The sequence below is a fragment of the Palaemon carinicauda genome, chromosome 3 (genome assembly GCF_036898095.1).
Source record: "Palaemon carinicauda isolate YSFRI2023 chromosome 3, ASM3689809v2, whole genome shotgun sequence".
Classification (NCBI taxonomy): domain Eukaryota; kingdom Metazoa; phylum Arthropoda; class Malacostraca; order Decapoda; family Palaemonidae; genus Palaemon; species Palaemon carinicauda.
In genome coordinates, this window is record NC_090727.1 from 13251110 (window position 1) to 13263609 (window position 12500).

The 12500-nt window shown below is 33.4% G+C and overlaps 1 protein-coding gene across 2 annotated transcripts in view; it reads right to left on the reverse strand.

Annotated features, from left to right (window-relative positions):
• The window catches only part of LOC137638204 (uncharacterized), a 986676-nt gene that overhangs the window by 422891 nt on the left and 551285 nt on the right, over window positions 1–12500 (reverse strand). For both annotated transcript variants that reach the window (XR_011043881.1, XM_068370286.1), the window contains exon 3: window positions 2381–2458. The gene's annotated coding sequence lies outside the window, so the exon portion shown is untranslated. The remainder of the gene's footprint in view (window positions 1–2380; window positions 2459–12500) is intronic.

A 12500-nucleotide genomic window follows, 5' to 3' on the forward strand; every position in this document is an offset into this window, starting at 1 on the left:
ATTTGTCTAAAACTTTTTTTCATTACTTTCCAATTGATGTCCATCCAATTGACTGTCAACTATGAAGCTATCTAAACTAATCATTTGGTTTCTGTTGCCTCTTCCAAGACCATAAACATAACTTTACACAAATGTGACTGCGTGTGTACGAAATCGAAATGACTGTGCTTATGTACTGTATATATTCACAAGAAAATAAATTTTTTGAAGGGGAACAACAGGGGAGGATGAGATCTCAAAATCCTGGAGACTCAGTTCCGAATATCGTATTAAATTATGTTTTTATTTGTATCGTTGTATAAAGTTACATATTAGTTCTGGGAAATATTTTACATTTTAAATTTCAGTTGGAAATAAACTTTAGGATTAAATTGTAATAAATCCAAGTCAGATATAAAGATACTCAGTAAACGAATGCCTACCCTTGTTTAAAAATCCGACTTTATCGAAGACCAACCTTAAAAATCCATCATCGACAAGAAGGAAGTAGGAAACTAGGAAGGGAACAACGAGTGATTGTATTTACAAGCGAGAATTCATCAAAGCCGTAAAAGAATTCCTCGATTAACATCAATAAATCGTCGCCTTATCCTTTTTTTAATGAGTAAAATGTTACGTTCTATTCTTTTTTATCAAAATTAAAATTGTGGGAGGAATGAGTTGTAGACGTAAAAATATCAAGGCGTGCGAGAGAGAGAGAGAGAGAGAGAGAGAGAGAGAGAGAGAGAGAGAGAGAAATTAACGGATAACCATATCCATATAAAGAGATATCTAAATAAACTATGCAAAGCAAAGATGAGAAACAAAAACCTACAAACTCCCAATAGTAAGCCAGATCGCACTTACGAAAAGTATATCGTGTAATATATCGAAAAAGACCACTAGGTATTCTCCCCAATAACGAAAAAGGAAAATATCAGAAATGATTGAGATAGCTCCTAACTGTAAAATGAAAAAGAAAAAAGAAAAAAAATACAATTGACGTTTCACCGAGCGAAATCATTCCTAAGTCTCACGTGGGAAATAGTAATGACATAAAATGGAAAGACAAAAAGAACGAATGGTGACGTGTGACAAAAAATCAATGAATATTCTCCAAGTAAAATACCAGAAGACAAAACGATATGCCAGCATGAGCCTTATGGATCTAATTGAATACAATAAGACGACCAAAAATGATTATGAAATTGAATAACATGGATACCCACTTAAAATCAATATAATGATTAAAATTGATAATAGCACCATTAATATCAGTAATGGAAAGTTAACTCATGCATGAATATTCAAAAGACCGGATCACTCTTTAGCTACCGATAGGGCGAGCAGCTCTGCTAGAAGGACACTTCAAAATCAAACAATTGTTCTCTAGTCTTGGATAGTACCATAATCTCTGTATCATGATCTTTCAGTGTCTTGGAGTAGAGTTCTCTTGTTTGAGGGTACACTCGGCCACTTTATTCTATCTGATTTCTCTTCTTGTTTTTTTTATGACTTTATGGTTCATATACAAAAGATTTATTCTAATGTTGTTACTGTTCCCAAAATATTTGATCTCAAGTGTTAATTATTTCTCTTGTAGTTTATTTTTCTCCTTATTTTCTTTCCTCACTACGCTAATTTCCTTGTTGGAGGCTTTAGACTTATAACATGCTGCTTTTCTAACTAGGGTTGTATCTTAGCAAATAATAATAATAATAATAATAATAATAATAATAATAATAATAATAACTATCCTGTCATTGACAAAAATTATTATGGCAACGTTAGCTTCAATTTAACGCTTCTTTTCAAATGGGCGTCTCTTTTATGCAGGCTATTACAAGCATAGAGCCACTCAACTGATATAAAAGCTAAATTTCAAGTTAAAACTGTCTTACATACGATTTATTTAAACACAATTTGGAATAAACATTCCATGTCAGTTTGATGTAATATTTGGTTTCAAGACGATATTTTAAAGTTCAAATGCTTCCTGTGTTGAAATGTATAACATGATTGTCAAGAGTATGATGTAAAAGAAACTAATGACTTATTTACTTATTGCTGAACAATGCAAACGTGGTGTTAATGACACCATCTTCTTGAACCCATTCAACCAACATTGTGGTATAAAAAAAATATATCGAAGAACTCCATTTGGGAGTTATCAGTGTAACGGACTTCCACAGTTTCGATTATACATGAACTTGGTACAAAGCTTAACTTCCAATCAACAACGATTCCTGGAAACGTGTTAATGTGACAACGATTTGAGAACATCGCCGGAAACGATACAGAGATGTCAGAAACAAGACGAACCTTATATATAATGTTTTTACATATTCATAGAAATATGTGTGTATTGGGCATGCACGTGAAATAAAAAATATAATGTTACCTTTTAAATTAGTAGCTTCGCTTGAAGGTTAAGGCATCCAAACCACACTAAGATGGGCATGAAAGAAGGAATCACGTTCTGGAAAAAATAGAGATAAAGATTACTTAACAGTGACACTAGAATGACCATTCTAATAGATAAATAAAAAAATCACAGTTAAGCTTGAGTCAAAATAGAAAAATAATGGTTAAGAATATACATTAATCAGTATAATAACAGTAGTAGTAACAAATTCATTTATATTATGAAGATGGATGGATACTTTGTAAATTAATCATCCTAAACTTCGCCATCCTCATTGCTGCGAAGGTTATGTTTCGATAGGCATGTCGGTCTGTGTTCGTGATTCGCATAACTCAAAAACTATTTGAACAAATCTCCTGTAATTTAGTGGGATGATTGGCCGTGATCCAAAGACAATTTGATTAGATTTTGGGAGTGATTGGGCCAAATGTCAAAGTAACGAAAAGGTCAAAAACGCCATATGATATATCGTGGTCAGTTCTTATCCAATTTGCACGAAACTAAAGCCAAAATGTGCATAATTCAATAGTCTATCTTGTGATATACAACATATTGAAGGTCAAGGTCACAAAAAGGTCAAAAAGGTCTTTTTGCTATAAAATTGGCAAATCTCGTAAAATTTAGTGGGATGATTGGCTATGATCCAAGGACAATTTGATTAGATTTTGAGAGTGATTGGGTCAATGGCCAAGGTCAAGGCAAAAAAGCGGCCAAAAACGTCATTTTGCTATTTCGTGGTAAATTTTTAGCCGATTTGGATGAAACTAGTGCCATAAAGTACACATTTAATTAACTATCCTGTTATGTGGCTTTGCGAAGGTATGCACTCTACCGAGTACCCATTCTAGTTCTATTTGTACATCGTCAATTCAAACCTATAGAGTATTCATTAACAATATCAACAAATTCATGTGTAGCTTCTTACACGAAAAAGAAAAATCTATTTAGACGAGAATGTGTGTGGAAAAAAAGTGGTGATATGAAATTATTCCTTTCAGACTTACATTTTAACATTTTACTCACTCATCGTGTTGGTCTGAAAATAGTCATTTTGCTGTGATAAACCAAATCACGAGTTTTTCCAATTATGATCAGAAAAAAATCGTTTCAATAACCTAAATTCGTAGCGGACTTCGTAAATTTACAACAATAACTGTGACGTTCATTTAACGTAGAGAAAAAAAAATACATTATACATAAATGTTATTCACCTTACTGCAGTATTTCAAAGATTTTTAGGGGGATTCTTCCTGCTTTCAGAAGATATATGGGCTGCGAGTCTAGCCTTCATTTGAATTTCAAATACCTGTCGGGATTTTACGGGATTTTGGACACAACGATCAAAGGATTTGGTCCCAGGGAAGGGATTATATCATCGGAACATCTACCCTCCTGATGGATGTACCAAAAAACGTGCAAATGTATAGGATAAGACAGTGCCAATATACAAACCCCCTTTCACTGTCTTGTTTTCATCCCCTTTCCTCGTTTATCTTAAAGAATAGCTCAATTTATATCCTTCGTTATAACCGAAAGTATGACTGCGTATCTTTGTCTTAGGCAAGATAGCATCTCTTCAGAACGATACTATGGAAACATTAACCATCAAAATATTAGCGCACTAGAAAAGCACTCTGAGATTGCAGACCTCCACCACGAAAGTTTATTTCTCGAAATCCGCTTGCCTTTCCCAGAATCAATTCAGACCGTAGACGTATTTGAAGTTTGTGTGATAACCATGTGCGGAGTTGTGGTTAAGGTTAGTTTTAATTTGGTAGACCTTTTGCAGGACCTTGACCTTGACCTAGGAATTTCAAAACTGAATCACTTCCACGTCTGAACATAAAAATTAATCCCCTAAAGTTTCACTAATCTATGAGTAAAATTGTGCCCAGGAAGTTGTTTACAAACAAACAGACAAACAGGCGAAATCATAACCTACCAACTTCGTTGGTGGAGATAAATATCGTTGTTAAACAAAGGACTTCCATGAAATTGATTTGTCATTTTCAATCGAGATTTACGACAGTTTACCAATTACACATTTTCAAGGCCTCTTCATTACTGTTACGTTTTAATTTTAATAGCCCTTATAGCTACGATAACTTGCACCGACGTTGGCTCGGGACTCACAGTGACCCATTGGCACACAGAGTCCCTCAGTCTGTAGAGAGTTTCTAATCATTGTTCTTTGGGTGCGGTTGCTACACCTCCAAACAAACCTAACTGAGAGGAGAGAAAAATGGTTCAAAGTGCAAGAAGTAAAATTTTGTTACAAATGAAGAGTGGGGCAAAACTAAATGCTAGATATTTGATTGACGAAGATATTTTTCTTTTATCCAATTTACCGATTATAAAGGAACATTTTATAATGAAAAGTTAAACTTATGCTAAAAACGGATCATAAAAAACATAAAGAACCTAAGTTCCACAACCTCAAGAAAGTCTGGTCAGATATAAGCAAATAGGTCTTCCTTAATTTTCCTTCCATGATTAATTTTTCCTAACTTACATTCTATATATTATACTAGCTAGATATTTTCCTTTCAAACAAATGGCGGTTAAACAATCTCTTGAGAAAAAGTAATAATAGCAACGGAAATCAACCCAAAATAACACTGGGATCGACCCCACGACTCATTAAATTTCTAGCAATCGACCCACGAGACACAATACAGAAGTTGGAACTATATATATAGCTACTCTATATACATACACTTTAAACTGTAGAAAGGTTTTGGAAATCAAGTATTTAAACTGTAGTTTCATTAGCCTTATAAGTTTTAGAATAGAGGCGAAAGTAATTTTAGAATAATAATGACAAAAAAGCCAGTTACAACTAAACATAAATAAGAAAATACTGCAATTAAATTAAAATACACCAATGTTAAAGATTACAGGAAACAATATGCTATTCAAAGGGGGATATAACGGTAAAATTATTGCTTGGAAATTGTGTCTATATTCAAAACATATAAATAATGCAGTTGTCCGCTATAGCGGAATATAAATCTAAGATATTTTTATTCCCGAGCTAAAAAATAAATCAAGCACACACAAATATCGCAGTCAATTCTAAAGAGGACAATAAATATAACAGAATCAAATTATATAGGATTAGAAGAGTAAAATTTTCCAAGTTAATACAACATATCCTTTTCTTCTCCATAAATGGATCCCGATAGATTTACAAATCATTTTGAAGTGATGTACACGAAAAACAGGACTTACATCCTGTGGACATATATAGGTACCCTCAAAGGCACCCTCGTATAAAATTTCAGGTCATTTGGTGTAAAATATTAGGACACAAGAGCCGAAAATGTACATTTTTGGTGTAAAATGTAAAAAATTGCAAAATTCACTATTCTGAAAATAAGTATGCCTAAAATGCTGTAGACTTCCTATTGGTATTTAAATAAGACACCTCCGTATCAAATTTATGGTCATTCGGTTATAATACCAGGTCACAAAAGAAAAAAAAAGTTACGTATAAAAAATAAAACACCTGGGTATTTATCCACTCGACCTTTGTGCTAAATGTTAGGCCAATTGAATCAGAAATGACGAAGATGAATCGATTTGAAGATTTGGCAGCAAGAGGAAGAAAAACATCACGAAAATAAATACTGTATATTTCCCTCTCACGGAGTGAAATATAAAAACAACGACGACTAAGCATGAGATTGAAGCCGAAAAGAGCTACAAGCATTCAAACGATAAGTAAAAATTAGAATGCTTCACTGACATCCGAGAGAAACATCTCGAAATCAATACTTTACTGTAGGTTGAAATACATGAACTTTATATCATCAATTCATTAGCTAGCTGATCCTACAAATTTCACGGAATGTTTTCATGACAATTATTTGATTTGTGATAAAAACAAGAACGTGGATATAAAAAGGAATGAAAAGTTGATTAAAACATTTTTCAAGGCAAAACCACCCGATAAACATAAATAATAATAAAATGTAACAAAGAAAAAAGGTCAAAGGGCAAAGGCAACGTTACTTTCGGAGCCATACAGCAATCGTAGATTTAATCAATGACTGGGATTTGTCCTACAAAGTACTTTGGGAAACTTCGTAATTAAGAAATTAGCGGGAGTGGAAGGTCTTCTCATATATAGGCCAAAGAGACTTCTAATTACATTTTCTTGGGTCTATGGACGTAATCTAGTTATATGCTGCATACAAAATGTAAAATGAAATACTTCACACACACACACACACACACACACACACACACACACATATATATATATATATATATATATATATATATATATATTATTATTATTATTATTATTATTTGCTAAGCTACAACCCTAGCTGGAAAAGCAGGATGCTATAAGCCCAGGGGCCCCAACAGGGAAAATAGCCCAGTAAGGAAAGGAAAGAAGGAAAAATAAAATATTTTAAGAAGAGTAACATTAAAATAAATATTTCCTATATGAACTATGAAAACTTTAACAAAACCAGAGGAAGAGAAATTAAATAGAATAGTGTGCCTGATTGTACCCTCAAGCAAGAGAACTCTAACCCAAGACAGTGGAAGACCATGGTACAGAGGCTATGGCACTACCCAAGACTAGAGAACAATGGTTTGATTTTGGAGTGTCCTTCTCCTAGAAGAGCTGCTTACCATAGCTAAAGAGTCTCTTCTACCCTTACTAAGAGGAAAGTAGCCACAGAACAAATACAGTGCAGTAGTTAACCCCTTGAGCGAAGAAGAATTGTTTAGTAACCTCAGTGTTGTCAGGTGTGTGAGGACAGAGGAGAATCTGTTAAGAATAGGCCAGACTATTCGGCGTATGTGTAGGCAAAGAGAAAGAACCGTAACCAAAGAGAAGGATCCAACGTAGTACTGTCTGGCCAGTCAAAGGACCCCATAACTCTCTGGCGGTAGTATTTCAACGGGCGGCTGGTGCCTTGGCCAACCTAGGAATGGCATCCTGTTTCAAAATTATTGGTTTCCTAAAATCAGTTATAAGGAGCTCAGATAAGTGCCTCATATTAGAAACCAAAGTTTCTCAGCATAAAAGAATATTACACTGTGTGGACGCAACTGTAAGGTCTTGAATATTTGCAAAAAAGTAGACAACATTGACGATATCTAGGATGTACTGCTCCTGGAATTTACTCGCTGTCTCCTGACAGCATAAGAATTAATAGTAATAAAAAAAGATACATAATATTTAAAAAGTAAATTAACAAGAATGATAACAGAAATATTTTGTACAGAAATATAAATAAAGTGATTAATCAAACCCATAGACTATAGAAAAAAAGTTGGAAAAACTGGACAACATGGAGGAGCCGATACACCATGCAAAGCTAAATACCCTCCAGGACAGCCACTTCAACTGAAGTGAGGACAGTAAAGATGGTTTTGAAAAGAAAAAGAAACAGACAAGGAAAAGACAATTTCTTGATACACCACCAGTCATCCATGGCCCTTCTATTAAGCGTGCTTAACACACCATTTCAAAAAATCAAGAGAAAGGAAAAAATAAGATAGAATAATGTGTCCGAGTGTACCCTCAGGCAAGAAAACTCTAACCCAAGACAATGGAGGACCATGGTACAGAGGCTATGGCACTACCCAAGACTAAAGAACAATTGTTTGATTTTGGATTGTCCATCTCCTCTAATAGAAGAGCTGCTTACCATAGCTAAAGAGTCTCTTCTACCCTTACCAAGAGGAAAGTAGCTACTGAACAATTAAAGTACAGTAATGTCCCTTGAGCGAAGAGGAATTGTTTGGAATCTCATTGTTGTCAAGTGTATGAGGAAAGATGAGAATCTGTAAGGAATAGGCCAGACTATTTGGTGTATGTGTAGGCAAAGAAAAAATGAGCCGTACCCAGAGAGAGGGATCCAATGTAGCACCATCAGGCCAGTCAAAGGATCCAGTAACTTTCCAACGGTAGTATCTCAATGGCTGGCTGGTGCCCTGGCCAGCCTACTACCTACTGGGCAAAGAGGAAGGAGCATATACCTATTAAAAAGAGAGATGGATCTGTTATAACAGCAGAAGATGAAGAAAGTCAACGTTAGATGGAACACTTTAGTGAGGTCATGAATAGAAATATGAAGGCAAAATTTGATTGATATATCTAAAGCTGAGGAAAACCTTGATGTGCCCAGGAATGTATTCGGTGTGTTTGACGTCGAGGCTAACATTCAAAAACTCAATACAATGCCCCTGGATACGATGGAATAACTTCTGAGATGATATTGGCTGAAAATGAAGTAACTCCCAGAATTCTTACTAGACTATTATGTAGAATGTGGTGTGGCGTGAAGAGGAAAACCGGGTGAACGGCAGCTAGGAATATTGGTGAAAATGGTAAATAAAGGGATCTGACTGATTGTAATAATTACAGAGGCATCACACTTACGTCAGTTGTCATGGAAATATATTGGATACTCATTCTAAAGAGACTAAGAGAAAGATTGATGAAAAGTTGAGAGATGAACAAGCAGGATTTAGAAAAGTTAGACGTTGTACTAAAAGATACTGAAGAATTCAAATTACAGTTGGGTCACATTTTAATCTTAAAGAGCGATGGAGTATCTTTATGTCCTCTCCAGTGAAAGTCAGAATTGATTCCCATAAAGGTGTGAGTTCTCGGACAGGCTATATAATATCCAGCCCAGAACATTCAAATGTTCGAAATCATTCTGCAATATGCAAAAGTACCATCGACAACAAAAAACTTGACATTTTGGTGTATCTAATCACCATGATATACTAACCATTCTGGCCTTAATGATGATTAAAAAACAGTATTGAATTGTGTTTTGATTTTTTTGTTTTACTTTGTTTCCATTCATGGCATTCAGTTCTATATTTTTCTACAGAGAGGGTTGTTTCACATTATTACTGTAATTCTATTTATATTTTAACTTTTTTTACTTGCATCAATTCTAAATGGTTTTATTTGCTAATTTTAATAACATACTTTTCATTTTTATGGTTCTTATACTGTTTTAATGTGAATGCTTGTACTTCATTTCTAGCCGTGGATGAAGTAATCCTGCTGATTAAGAAACGATGGCAATTAGAAATATCGTTTCCAGAAACTGCTGCTTTCTTTACCCAAACCTCTATGGTATACATACTTATAAACATGGACTAGAATAGCTTCACAAAAATATATAATTGCACCGATGCACATTTTAAATGTACACACTTGTATTCAGATAATTAGTTCAGTATCAAACAATTTGACAAAGATTACTGCAATTTTTAGTTCGTAGGTCTGGCATGGAACAGGTGTTAATCCAATTGCCTGGCTTTGTCACCTCTACTGTCAAGTTTGAACTTTTTCATCCAAATTCGTTTTCTTGTCCTTTTACAATCTTCCATTAAGGGAACTTTTACCTGTTTGTTTTAAGAGAACTGTTCCTCCCCTATTTTTTTCTTACTTTACTTTACTAGCTACGTTAAATGTAGAATATTTATTATTACTACAAATGCTTTTCCTTTTCTGCTATTTTCCATGCAGGTGCTTATGATAAAATAGTTATTAATAAAAACTCATTATCATAAAGAATCAATTGAATCATGAAATAATCCATTTTGGGAAAAATATAAGAACATGATTTTCGTTTACGGCTTCCGTTTGAATAATGTAATTGCTCTTCTTGGAACCCCCCGGGAGAAGAGCAGTAAATCTGCCGGTTTACTCACTTCGAACAAAGTATTTCCCAAATGTATGACTCATAAATTGCTCTTGCCAGTTACGTAATGCTGAGCCATTCATAATCTCCGTACACCTTTTTGCAAAATCCTGCTCGTGCACTTGAATATATCTTCTGGGATTCAAAAGAAGGATTTATTTTCATAAAATTATTTCCAAATTTGTAAGGTTCTCATTTCCCATTTTTTTCTTTTACTTATAGCCTTTAAATGATTATTGCCACATCAATTCATCTTAACTCTAACTGAACCTTTATCTATAAATAAAGTTATAAAAATAAGGTAAATCAGCAATCACTCGATAGAACAAATCAAATCGGAACATCAACGATTCCATAACTAAAGGATCCCGTCAGAGAATCTAAAGAAATTATGTAAATACGAAGACTCCTGACGGGGAAACGTTGACACCACTCAGGCAACTGCCTTTAAAGAAGTTATATATATATATATATATATATATATATATATATATATATATATATATATACATATACATATATATGTGTGTATATATATATATATATATAAATATATATATATATATATATATATATATATATCTTCATCATCATCATCTCCTCCTACAACTATTAAAGCAAAGGGTCTCTATCTTGAGCTTTTAAATCAATAATTCTCCCTTCATCATCTACTTCACGCTTATTAGTCCTCAGCCATGTAAGCCTGGGTATTCCAACTCTTCTAGTGCCTTGTGGAGCCCAGTCTAAAGCTTGGTGAACTAATATCTCTTGGGGAGTGCGAAGAGCATGCCCAAACTTCCTCCATTTACCCCTCACCTTGATCTCATTCACATATGACACTCGACCAATCTTACTTATTGTTTCATTTCTAATTCTTTCCTGACCTTTAACTCCCAATATTCTTATGAGGGTTTTGTTCTCAAATCTACAAAATTTGTGTTTCATTGTCATACCACGACTCATTTCCATACAGTAACACCAATCTCACTAAACTTATGTATAGCCTGATTTATTTATGTGATATATATATATATATACACACACATATATATATATATATATATATATATATATATATATATATATATGTATATATATATATATATATATATATATATATATATATATATATATACAGCGAGAGAGAGAGAGAGAGAGAGAGAGAGAGAGAGAGAGAGAGAGAGAGAGAGAGAGATTATAAGTAGTGACAGGGATCTGGATGCCTTCAGTAGCATTTTCATGACCTTTTGTGCAAAATATCTTCAAGTTCTCATATTTCCTGTTTTATAAGGTATTTTGGTCTCTCAAGTTTTCTTTTAATTTTCGTTTTTTACGAATGCACCATCATTATATACAGTATGCATATTAACTTCTTTTAAAATATACCTGAAAAAAAGCCATTGGATATTGGCTGAAACTGCTGTCAGCCATAGTTAAATAAATGGAGGAGGACAGTGACAAAATCCGTCGTTCCTTTCAAATTTTAATCCATGAAGATGAGAAAATATACAGAAAACTAAAAATGTGTTGCCTTAAAATAGTTCACAAGTGATTTAGCATTTAATTTATATATATATATATATATATATATATATATATATATATATATATATATATATATATATATATATACATATATATATACATATATATATAAAATATGTATATATGTGTATATATAAGTATGTATATACTCAAAGACATACATACATATATATATACACATACATATTTGTAAAGATTTTATATATTATTATTATTATTATTATTATTATTATTATTACTTTCTAAGCTACAGCCCTAGTTGGAAAAGCAGGATGTTTTAAGCGCAAGGGCTCAAACAGGGAAAATAGCCCAGTGAGGAAAAGAAATAAGTAAACAAACTACAAGAGAAATTTAAGGACAATAATAACATCAAAATAAATCTTTCATTTATACTATAAAACTTCAAAATAACAAGACGAAGAGAAATTTGATAGAATAGTGCCCCTGAGTGTACCCTCAAGCAAGAGATCATATGTATATATTTCATACAGAAATATTTTTACTGTGGATTGGCAAAGAAAGACCATAAATAGATGCAAATGGAAGAACATGTCCGAGCCCTTTGTTTAGCAGTTGACTGGTAACAGCTGACGATGATGATGATACACAAACACGCGCACGCGCACACACACACACACACACATATATATATATATATATATATGTATATATGTATATATATACACATATATATAGATATACATAAATACACCGATGTGTGTGTGTGGAAATGTTTATGATTAAACACATTTGGCTCTGGCTTTAAATACATTTTAAATCAATATTGAAGGATACTTACGGTCTTTTGTCATTCACTCCATTTCCCTCAATGTAAGAGAGAGAGAGAGAGAGAGAGAGAG